This window comes from Ambystoma mexicanum, chromosome 4q (assembly GCF_040938575.1).
Source record: "Ambystoma mexicanum isolate Mex_15411 chromosome 4q, UKY_AmexF1_1, whole genome shotgun sequence".
In the NCBI taxonomy this organism is placed as follows: domain Eukaryota; kingdom Metazoa; phylum Chordata; class Amphibia; order Caudata; family Ambystomatidae; genus Ambystoma; species Ambystoma mexicanum.
Window position 1 is genome coordinate 54,551,290 of NC_090928.1, and position 12,638 is coordinate 54,563,927.

The 12,638-nt window shown below is 51.9% G+C and overlaps 1 long non-coding RNA gene across 1 annotated transcript in view; it reads right to left on the reverse strand.

The window, feature by feature from the left end:
• Window positions 1-594: 594 nt before the first annotated feature.
• The window catches only part of LOC138468473 (uncharacterized), a 241,543-nt gene continuing 229,499 nt past the window's right edge, over window positions 595-12,638 (reverse strand). Inside the window, exon 6 of the long non-coding RNA XR_011268268.1 lies at window positions 595-651. This is a non-coding gene — a long non-coding RNA (uncharacterized lncRNA). The remainder of the gene's footprint in view (window positions 652-12,638) is intronic.

A 12,638-nucleotide genomic window follows, 5' to 3' on the forward strand; every position in this document is an offset into this window, starting at 1 on the left:
ATTTTACTTTGAGAAGGGATCATCCTTGCACAGTTAGTTTAAGGTATTAGTGTTAGGGACAGAGGTAGGCTTTTGAAACATGACAGTGACAGACTTTTTGGTTTTTGGGCATCCTGAAAGTTTCCTAGTTTTCCTTGAGGCAGGGAAACTCCTCTTAGTTTTAGGGATAGAGAGGAATTTCTCCAAACCTTTCTTGATCAATAAAGGTTTAAAACCACAAATATGCCACCATTGTGTCTGAGGCTTACTTTTGCACCCTTACAAATCCAAATGCCATATGTAAAAAGGTGGCCGAGGCGTAGCCACATCTTTCACACGCACCCAATACTTCAGGGTACAACATATCTAATAGCACAGGACTGTAATATAGTTGATGTTGGAATTTAAAATGTAGCAGTTTAAATCAGCTATTTGTAGAAACATATTTGGTCTACGCACAGCAGTATTTCCATATAACATCCGGATTGCTTTGCGTTACCGATCCTTCCGGAATGCAGTCATTTTGCAAAATTCTTAAAAAGCACGACTTCAAACCCTAATAACAGCTGTGATTTCACAAAACAATGCAGAGAAAAAAAACAAATTTGACAGTACCTGCTTTCGGTTGTAGCCTTGTTAATGTACCTAATTGAGGGGGCATCCTCACTCTCACTGTGTAACAAAAAGCATATCCCAGATTACTTATGTAGAAATATTTCAGAGAAAAATAGTTTTTGCTTTTTTGTTGTCACAATTATTATCATAGCATGCTGAAAAGCATGATAATTAAACATTAAATATGTTCATAATGTTTTTTATAAACCCATGCTGATATATTGTTACTACTGCTTGCTGTGTTCTCTCAAGGCAAAAACACTTGCATGTAATTACAATCAAATGCACCAGAGTAACCCGGAACACCTAACGGACATCCTGAGCCAAGCCATAGCTCAGGGGTAACAGAGTGGAAATTCCATATACCGGTAATGGTCCAAGGGTTGCTGGTCCAAGCACTATTAGATTCCAGGAGAAAGAGGACAGCCATGAGAGTGGATATAGTCACCTTTGAGGAGCTGCAACCTGGGGTGCTGTCACAAACTACCTGTGTCTGCAGGGAGGACTTCTACCCTTTTAGATCCATCAATGTCCTGCCATAAGATCTGAAACTGCCAATGATAGTTACGCAGGATTCCCAAATGCTGTTCTTCTTGGTACAGAATTTCTATTATTTGAACGGTGCCTATAAGAAATACCAAAAAGCTGAAAGTCCTCTTCTTTTAGGTCAAGAAATAATTATCTTGCGGGTATAAGGAGGACTTAGAGGAGAGGATGGAGGTGTGGGGAAGGGTGTGGAGAGGGGTCGGTAGCCTGACTCCATCAAGAAGGAATGGGGGATTCCAAAATGGCCACCGACACAAGGTGACGTGTCGCCTGCTGCTCCTGAGCCGCAGAACGAACCACAGCATATTCCACCCCCTTAACCCCCGACGGCACATAAAGCAGGGGAAAAGGAGGCGCTCACCCTCCAGGAGTAGAGAGCACTCTCTGGGAAGGAGGCAGCACAAAGGAGGCACAGAGGCGCAAAAGGTGTGAAGCGTAGCAAAGCACGCCGGCTGACTGAGGGATAGATCCCCCGCAGGGTGCTGAAGGGGAGACAGCAGGTGCCGCGGGAAGGGGGAGTGAAGGAGGCCCTGGTCCCCCTACTAGGCTAGCCCGGGAAGTACGTTGCAGGTCGAGAGGACTACAGCATCCAGGCCCCCCGCTCCAGGGCAGGCTCGGGCAGGAAGAGACCCAGCACCGTGGCAGTAGCAGCTTAAGCGGGAAGGCACACTCTGCGGGAGGAGAGGAGTGGGAAATCAGAGGGGAAGAGCCACAGGGTCCCAGCGGGCGAGGACTGGAAGCCCAGCGCACCCGGCATTGGGACCAAACGTAGCAGAGGAGAGGCACTGAATAAAGTGCCGAGGGCAGCTCCCTCCACCCCATCAGCTAGGTAAGGAGGTCACCAGCCCGCTCTGCCACTGAGGGGGCTGGTGGCAAACAGCAACACTGGGCAGCAGGGAGGAGGCAAGCATGCCCGGAGGCCACGGGAGCACGTTGACAGGAGGAGCGGAGTCCCAAGCTCGGCCCCCCATGGCACCAGTGACACAGGAGGGGCACGCACCCAGGCCCTGAGGAGAGACCGGGGAAGAACCGACCCGGCACGCCCAAGTAAGGAGACAGGCAGGGAGTTGGAAAAGATATTAATCCCTCCATGGGCGGCCCACGTAGTAAAGGCGGTCTCGACTAAAATCTGCAAGAAGCACAAACAAGGGACCACTCATACCAACAAGGAGGCAGGCACGGGGTCGTCAAGAGCGGGCTGCTCATCAACGGGAGGAGCGCAAGGGCAGAAGCTGTGCCCCTGATTTAATTGCACATGCTTAGCGTGGACATGAGGAATATGGTGAGTGTGTGGAGAGCAAGGGCAAACAAGCACCAATAAAAAAGGCACCAGGACAGAGGGGCCCCAAGAAGAGACAAGCACACCAAGTTAGGGGTGCCTGGGAAAGGGGCCCCAGGTGAAGTAAGGGGCAGGTGTGACCAGACAGAGGCCCAAAGGGACAATCAGAGGGACTGCCAAAAAAGCAGGGAAAATAAGAGGGTGCAGTGAAGACCAAGGAGACCGGCGCCAGGAAACTCTGTACACAGCGGGAAGGCAATCCCCAGGATCCGGGTGTGGGGACCAGCATCCACACAATCACCGATGGGGGGCTAGAACCCACCGAAGAAGGGAAATACACATAACCCCCCAGTGGAGGGAAAGGACGGAGAGGGGGAGACAGCCTGCAAAAACCACTGAGGGATCACCGAGCAATGCACGGGGGACTCAACCAGAAGAGGTCCCAGGAGAGTGCGTGAAGACAAGGGTGTCAGAGCAGGAGTCAAGGCAAGAGAGACTGAGAAGGGCGCAAAGAGAAGGGAAAGGGGGAAGGACTCCCAGGGAGCGGAGGGGGAGGACTCCGCAGAGTGGGAAAAGCTCACCTGGAGCTTAAACAACCGGAGGAACACCCAACTAGATAACACGCGAGAAAGGAGACCGCCCCCTCGGCCCTCAATGACTTCTAAAGCGAAAGGCCAACAAGCGAAAGCAGCCCCACCCACAGAGGCCAGCCTGGGCACTCTCCCTATGATGTGGCTGGCATTGGAGCCCAGAGAACAGGGCAAGGGGAGTGCCGACCGCTCCAAGGACCGAGTGGAACAGGAGGTGGAGAAGGGCAGAGCACTGATGACAAAACAGGAGTTCTGTGACAAAATGCTCACACTGCAAGGCACCCTTGCTCAAACATTTCAGGATCAGTTAAAACTGATGAGAACAGACCTCAATTCAGCGCTGGGGGAGATGAGGCATGAGATTGGACAATTAGGGGAACTAACAGACCTCTTAGAAAGGTGCCTATAGGAAGTCGGCAAAGATGTCTCAGTGAACAGTGAGGCGATTGAGCGCCTGAATGTGGCCACTCAAAATTTGGAGTTACAGCTGGAGGACCTAGAGAATAGGTTCAGAAGAGTCAACATTAGGATAAAGCGACTGCCGGAATCAATAACGGATAAAGATCTGAAGGGGGAAGCGCAGAAAATATTTGCAAACCTACTGCGGGGTGAGAACCCGGAAGCAGTGGAACTGGATCGGATCCATAGGGTGGGATGGCTGAATAGGGGCCCCAAAGCCAGGCCACGGGATGTCCTAGCGGCATCTGCAAGATTTGGGCAAAAAGAAGCGGTGCTCAGAACAGCTAGGCAACAAGAACCAGTGATGCACCAAGGACAGGAGATAGCACTATTCCAGGACCTGACGAGCAGCACGCTAACCAAAAGAAGACAGATTGGCCCTATACTGAGAGAGTTGACCAGAAAGAACATTAAGTATAAGTGGACCTTCCCATTTGGACTCCTGCTTGAGTGGAAGGGAGTCCAGAAGCGGGTAACCTCACCACAAGAAGCAGCAGATATCATCCAGCTGGACATAGCTGAGGGCTCAGCGGGGGAGGAACTCCCAGCACTGGAGAAGAGAGCCAGACCTAGACCATGGGAATGGTCTCTTGTGGGGGAATGCCGTAGAAGGAGGGGATCATTGAGAGGCCCGACCCCGAGAGGGGGGGGAGGTGGCAGAAGAAGCTAAAAGCAATGAGGGACACTGATGTCACTGCAAAGCCCAAAAGGGGAGTTAAAAGGAGGTGGTGGACACCTGGAGTATGAAAAGGGCAATGGGAGCAGGCACTAGAAAACAGATTGGAACCAGTAAGGGTGGAGGCACCCGAGGGATGGGGGTAGTGGGGCAAGGAAACGGAAGGTAGGGCTAGGCTCACTCCAAAGTTTGGGTGGGGAGTGAGGGGGTGAGGTAGGGGGCGGGAGGGGAGAGGCAGCAAGCAGTCAAGGCAACCAGAGGGTAAGGTGGGAGTGAGGTTGGAAGGGGAGGACAGGGAGGACAGGGAGTAACGCTGCACAGGTGCGAAAGGGCCAGCCAGGGAATAGGACAGGAGGGGCAGAGGTGGGAGAGACCAACTAAGTTCAAGTGTATGACACACAATGTGAGAGGGCTCAACACACCTCTCAAAAGGAAAAAATTGGAGGGATTCACAAAGGCAACGGGACCGGTGGTCCTGGCCTTGCAGGAGACCCATCTCCTGAAGCAGGATGAAGGATGTCTCAAACTCAGGGGATTCTCTCAGGTGTTCCATGCGTCAGGCCCCACCAAAGCAGGAGGGGTAGAATTGCTTTTAGGAACAACATGGATTTCAGAGTGCGGATACCCTACGGGACACAGCGGGGAGGTTCATACTCATCAAAGGGAAGCACAGCGGAACAGAGTATACCATAGTATCAGCATACGCACTCAATATAGGCCAAGAGCATTTTTTAGGGGACCTCCTGAGGACGGTGGAAGAGTTCGCAAAGGGGACATAATCCTAATGGAGGATCTCAACACAGCATGGAGAAAGGGAGAAGACAGAACGCAGATTAAGGGCTGGGGGTGGGGCGGGCAGTGGCATCCCCCCAGCTGAGAGAGAAATTTGCGAGTTTGGGGTTGAAAGCTGTCTGGAGGACACTGAAGGGACGAAAAGAGGGACACACATTCCTGTCCAGGGTACATGGCACGCAATCCAGGATCGACTATATATTGGTCTATGCACATCTACTGAGGAGAGTAGAGGGGGTAGAGGTAGGACCCCTGGGAATTGCAGATCATAAAGTGTTCTCCATGACCCTGAACACCCCAAATCAAAGTCCAGGAGTATGGAAATGGAAGCTCCCGGGGGAACTACTGAGAGACCTGGTGCAGAGGGAAGAGATAGGGGACAAAATGAAGACATTTTTCGAGCTGAACAAAAGCTCGCAGACGAACAAAAGCATTGGGTGGAATGCCTTCAAAGCAAAGATGAGGGGGACATTCATAGCACAAAAGGCACAGAGAGAGAAAAAGATGAGGGCTCTAGAAGGCCAACTGGAGGGGAAAGAGGAGGAAGCACACCAGAAAATGGCGGACGGTCCTACTAGGAAAACGCTTAGGGCATACAGGGCAGCGGTTGGACAACTGGAAATACTCAGAACTAAGAAACCCGAGAGTGATTTGCTCTTCATGAGGCCAAAGCAAGCAAGGCTGATCATTTATTGGCTCGCCTACTGAGGGAAGCACAGAGACAAAACACAATAGTGGTGGTCAATGACGAAAAGGGACAGAGACTCACTCGAACGGAAGAGATGCAGGAGCGCATGGCCAGGTATTACAGCACCCTATTTCTTTTTTTTGTGGTTTATTGGCATTTCAGGTACAGGTATAAGATGTCATTCCAATTATCAATGACATTGCGGAGTAGAACAAGCCAATAATTCTAAGCAGTGTGAACAAAAAAAGAAAGGAAACAGAAGAAAGAGAGGGGTAACTAAAGTTGGAGGGGGTCAAAAGATTGAAAAAAAGAAACCAACCAAAAAGAACTAGTAACCAACCAGTCTTGTACACATGCTGCTTATTCCTGCCGTTCCCTGTCAAATTTGCCTCTCATGACATGTAGAGCATTAACACTGAAAATTACAGTCTGCGTGGGAGAGAAGGGAGTAAAGAGTGTTCTACCGCTGTCAAGTTCTATAATGAAGACCAACACACAACATCCAACGCTGCTACAATTCACAGTGGTTTGTTATCCGATGGGTAGAGACAGTGCCTTAAGTGGCACTACAAATCGAGCCGGGGCCCATCGAGGGGGCGTGGCCTAACAACGGGGTCTTGATGGGCCGTTAGGCCACGCCCCCTTGACGAGCCCCGGCTCAATGGGCTACTGGCACCCCTGCCAGGCAGCCTTTTGTAGAGATTAACACCCTCTCCCCTATGGGGGAGAGGATGCCGATCTCTGCATTTATTTTGTATAGGCTTGCCTGGCAGGGGACAGCGCCTCCCTATTCAGCCTTAATGGTGGTGCTGCCCCTCGCCAGCTGGGGAGGGGCAGCGTCACCATTAAGGCTGAAAGGGTGAGGCCACTGGAAGCAGAGGCCTTTTTCCTAAAGACTGAAACTCCCGCGAATCCGCGGGAGCTTCAGTATTTAGAAAGCAAGGACTCTGCTTCTAGCGGCCTCACGTTTCTCCATAATGGTGGCGCCGGCCCACGTGCATCCCTTGATTAAAGGGATGCCTCGCAGCTGCGGCGCCACCATTATAGCTGAAAGAAATTTTTTTCTGAAGCCTGAAGCTCTCGCACACGAGCGAGAGCTTCAGGCTGTAGAAAAAAATGCCTTTTCGTGTAGTGGCCGGGGCTGCCCGGGGAGATTAGTGGGCCCCGGCAGGGCCCCGCCTCAAAACGAAATTTCGGAGCCTGCCGGGGCCCAGCCCTGGTGGGCCCCGGCCCACTTAAAGCCCGGGTAGAGAGCTGTATGAACCAACGCCTTCCAGGCTTCAAAGAGGAGCCCCACCTCCCCTCCGTGCACATCAATAGCACGTCCCCAGGCTGTTGTCTCAGCCGTGCACCAGCGCTGCATTTCTTTTAGCCATATTTCACATTTTGGGCCCTTGTTCGATTTCCAGGTCAAGGCTCACACCTTTTACCAGTATATTAGCCAAGTCCATGAAACTAGTGATGTGCTTATGTTTAATGTTTCTAGCGGACATGCCTAGTATACATTCCTGCGGCGTCCATTTGTATCTAGTGATCCCTGCGCTTTCAAAGGGACATTTAATTCTAGTCCACAGAGACACATTCCCAGAACATGTGCATTATGTGAGTGTTAAAAAGGATTTCTGAACTCTGACCTGGTGGGACAGAGGTTCAGAAGGCCAACCTAGTTTCTTGGAACAGGGTAACCTCTAGACAAGCCAGACCAATCAGGGTAGCTATGGCAGGAGGTCAAGACTAAGTCTCAGGAGGGGTGAGGGTGACTGAAGGACCTCAGTGAGCCCACAGAGCAAGGACACTTACAAATTACTCCAGACAGGTTTTATATTAAAAATATAGACACATTTATAACAAGGCCTTTATAACAGACCATAGCAAAAGAATCACAGCAACACTAAGTAAACCAACACATCAAAATCCATACAATATATATACAAGACCATTGGGGTCCAAAGGGTTAAATGCACGAAATATGTTGACAACCTAGAGGGGAAGGAAACAGGTAGTGCAGGTAATCATTAGACCCAGTTCCACATCAATAATACACCTAGCCAAGCCCTACGAAGAGAGGAGCCTTGTGCTCAACGGTACATGCATGCGCTTGTGCCAATGGGCAGGATAGGGTCTCTTCAAGGGTCTCTAGCAGCTCAGGAAGGTGGATGAGGCGATGCAGAACAAGTTCCCACTATTCAAGGAGGACCTCCACTTGAAGGTAGAGGCAGTTTGAGAGTGCGGGATTGAGTCGCTATTTTGCAATAGCTGTGGAAAGGAAAGGGGCCCTCAGGGGCCACTCATGCGTAAAAGTGGGCTCCTGCGCTAGGGGCCACCAGTTGGGGTAAGGAGTACTCACTGGTCCCCAACGCAGGCAAACCCAAACTTCGCCAGTTCAGTCCACTTTGCTGGCAGGTTCGAATGCGGCAAAACGGATGGCTCGGCACCTTGTAGTTCCCAAGATACAGCGATGATTCCCAAACGGGACAGTGGCGATTTCTCCGCTCTGGGAGGACAAATCGACCCAGTTTCACTGCAGCAGGCTTCAGGGGCAAGAGGGTCACAAATGCAGCGAACTTGCACAGGTCGTTGCCGTGGCAGGGCAACACGGTAACCGCGTTTACTCCGGTCCTGGCGCACTCGTCTCGCTTAAGACCTGGGAATGCCAAGTGTACGAAATTCGGTGTGAGGGTGCCGTGGACACAGAGCTAGCAGTATAGCAAGTTTCGAGGGCCTCCTCAAAACGGCGGCAATGACAGAGCAAAACAACTGGGTAAGCTGGTCAGTCCACTGGTTGGCCCAGGGACACTTCTGAGAAAGCTTACTTGCAGGGTTTGATGAAGGTGCCGAGAATAGTTGGTCCCACTATTCCAATGGGTCGAAGCATCTTCGCAGACCTTCTAGGACGACCAGATGCAGAGGGGTCCCACGGGACGACAGCGGGCTCAGGGTGCCAAACCTTCCAGCGGGTCAGCAGCGTTTCTTCGACTTGGCTTCGTGTTGCAGGATACTTGGCTCCTATCCTTTGTTCGGTGTGAACTCAGGAGATCGACATGGTAGTGGTGTTTTCAGCCTCCTCTTATCCAAAGTTTCCTTCGTGCCAAAACGGAGAGGACCCAATGGGAGATCTGCTCACAAACACACACTCCAAACGTGGACCAATTATGGACCACAGTGGTCCCAGGCATTCAGGGCACTCCAGACTCTCTGGCATGCCGGATGTGTATTGGGATCAGACATCCCAGCCCACATCCTGGAGGCACACACGCAAGGCATGCAGAAGCCCACGAGAGCATTGGGATTCGCGGGAAAGTGCATGACCAAATAAGGACTGACCCAGGTCGGCTCGACCTGGGAAAGGTGAAGGGGCAAGATGGCCAAAGGACAGGACAAAGAACCTCGTGGCATGGCCATTTTGGAGCCAGGCCACCTATTTGTGCCAAACGCGGTTAACGCAGTTAACATGGCAGGAAAGAGTTAAAAATAATGTGAAAAGATAGCTGCCACCAGTCCTGTCCATGACACATCTGCACAGTTCATAAAAAGTCCAGCAAGCGTTTCTAAGGCCTGGAAATGACTAGAGACCCAAGTGTGCTGTATGGTACGATACATTGCACACTTGTTACATGTTGCACAAAAGCTGCAACATGAGGAAAGGACTAAGGGAAACAAAGTCTCCCAGTACTGACTGTCATAAGGGCATGTCAGTTTCCCCATAAGAAGTGAGCGAAAGCCCAGAGGAGTGCAGCTGAAGGCTGTGCTTCTCTGGCAAAGTCAGTCAATGGTGTATAAACAGCAGCAAAAAGTTTGGGGGTTGACACATGGAGGGGAAATTACATATGATTATGAAATCTTTCCTAACAGTGAGCATCAACCTGGTTGCATCTCGGACAAGTGGAAGCTGCATCCTTGTTAAATTTGGCAACCCTAGCTGGAGTCAAGTAAGTACGATGAAGGAGATTAATCTGTAGGAGTTGAAATCTAGCGTTGCGCGAGACATGTTTGCCATGACTGAGCACCCACTGCCAAAGCCCATGCGTGAACTATTCCCCCAGATCCACCTCCCATTTGGCTCTGAGCTTGTTCTGGTCTATGATCGTGCTGTCAACCAAGGCCTTGTATATTGGGGACATTGGTCTCCATCCGTCTTCTAATTCGTACATAAGTGTAAGGAGCATATGTGGTTGTGGTTCCACCGGCCAGTTAGGCCAGGCGTGTTTAGCACCTTGGGAACAGCCCTCTCGGGAGACCCTCCTTTTGAATGAGGTCTAGGAACTCTCTATAAGCACCATTGTCATACATATCTCCCCATGTTGCAATGCCAACATCCTCCCAGCACAGTGCCGCCTTCAGTTCCTGCAGGTCCCATTGTGTGTTAACCAGTAAAGATCTGTGTGAGGAGTATGGATGTGTGAGCCATAGAATTCTCATGGTCCATTGCCAAATTTGTCTGCCCAGCGTCAACAGTAGTAGGTGTGGTGCCTGCCTGCTCAAAGGATGCCAAAGAGCATCTTGCAATCGCGCTGGGTGGATCAGGGCCTCTAGCAAAGTATGCTCAGTGTTGGGTTCGTCTGTTAGCCATTTGGCAGTAAAGCTAAGTTGTGCCGCTAAATAGTAGTATTCTAGGTTGGGTAGTTGTACACCGCCTTGTTCAAAGGTGAGTGTCAATATTGGTGTGACCAGTATATGGGCCTCATTACGAGTTCGACGGTCCGTAATCCGTTGATTCCGTGACGACAATAACACCATTTCTGTGACCGCAAGCTTGCGTAATCAACGGCCGATTACGGCTTGTCAGTCGTGCGCACCAGAACAATGTGGAAACGGTGTCACCACCGGCACGGAAACACCCACGGACACGGACATACCGCCAAAAACAGCAGTGTAATTTCCACGACCGCCCCCTCCGACACGGACACGGAATTACCGGAAGTGGAAACACTGTGATCGGGAAAACCAGAAAGAGAGAGGCGGCCATTACTTAAACCACAATCCACTGCCATCCTCACAGACCACAGGCCACATCACCTCCTTCAGTTGGAAAAACCAACCATCACAATGGCATCCCGTATCCCTGCTACAAGGCAGCACAAGCAGAGGTTCAGTGAGGCACAGCTCACAGTGCTTGTGGAGCACATTTTAGGCAATGCAGACATGCTTTTCAGCGCAGTCCAGCAGCACAGTACCCAGCAACACCGTAAGGAGGTCTGGGCAAAAGCTGCACGCAGGTGCACAGCCGTTGGGGTGACCATACACACTGTAAAGGACTGCCACAAAAGGTGGGATGACCTACGGCTGTGAGTGCGGAATCCCATTGCTGCACACCTCCAGCACAGCACTGGCACCGGTGGAGGCCCAGCATCGCCATTAAAACTCCAGTCGTGGGAGGAGCGGTGCAGCAGTATCCTGCACCTCGAGGCGATACAGGGCGTCAGCGAGGCAGAGGTTGGAGTATGCCCACCTGCTGATGCTGGTAAGTGCACAGAGTGCAAAGCTATGGTTGTGAACCCCCCCCCCCCCAGCCAGGGCAGGAGTGACCCAATACATCTACCAATGAACCCCCTCCCCCCAGCCAGGGCAGGAGTGACCCAATGCATCTACCAATGACCCAGACGACAAGCAACACACACTCAAGACATGCCCCCTGGACATGCAGACAGTGCGTGACTGAGTACAGTCTGAGACACACACACCTGAGTGCATCACCTGTGCAATGTCTGTACATGCAAGTGGGCAGAGACCGTTCAGTGTGATGCATGTGATGGACCCATCAAATTCCACCACACAACTAACAGCATGCCCTATATTCCCCCACACGCACGCCAAGTGACAGCAGCACAGCACAACAAGCAACGCCACGTCCACCCGCATGTGACCGACGCAGCCGTCCTGCCCGGGATGCCGATGCCACCACCTCCGGGACCCAGGCACCTGCACCAGCAACATCAGGCACGGATGCCCCAACCCACGTGGCCAACTCCGTACAGCCAGCTGCCATACGAGTAGCACCCATCACCACTGTGGCCACCGAAACCATCGAGCAGGCAGTGTGCACTGAGGAGGATGCAGCATCCTGTGGCGACAGTGCCCCAGTCGTGCAGTCTGAAGATGCAGGACAGGAGTAGGTGGATGACATGGGTGACCTCTCATCCCTCCAGAACCTGCAGTTTAGCCCCCCAGACCTACACATCCCCATGAGGTCACCAACACCCTCAATGGCTGAGTTAAGTGCACGCATGCAGCGCATGGAAGAACAGCAGGCCAGCCTTGCATGGCTGGTGGAATGGCAGTTGGAGGAGGCGATGCAGCAGCGGGAGGAGGGGATGCAGCAGCGGGAGAAGGCGAGGCTGCAACGCAAAAACGCTGCCACATCAGTACGCCTCCTATCCAGGGCCATCGGCTGTTTTGCCACACCAATTGTGACCTTGTCATGCCGTGTCAGGGAGGCAATAGCACAATGTCCTCCATCGCGAAGTCCATGTTGGTGGCCCAGCAAGAGTATTTTGGCTGTGTGCCACCTGTCACGCCACCAGTGCCGACCACCAGCACCACCCCCTCAAGTTCTGTCACAGGCAGCCCACGGAGGCGCTCTAGTCGGCTGGCTGGCCCCTCTGGCAAGGACGCTACTGCACATAAGCACGGCCGGAAATAGTGTCAAGACATTTTGGGATCATTGGGTGTATGGGGGTGGGTGCGTTTGGGAGGTGGGGGAGGTCCATTATGGGGGTAGTGTGTTGGGGCCTGGTTGGGGGTGGGTACTTTGGAAGGTGAGGGAGGTCCATTATGGGGGTAGTGTGTTGGGGCCTGCTTGGGGGTGGGTACGTTTGGGAGGTGGGTGAGCACAGGTGTACAGCTTTACTGTTGATCCCACATTATTTCCTGCTTTGTTAACTTTAAATCCCTGTTCAAATAGAAGTGACGAGTGGACATCCGTTATTTGATTTACAATCACTCCATTTATTGTCGTACTACATTAAATGCATTCAGTGCTGTTCATGTAGAGTGTCTCAAAAGAAACTGCGAATG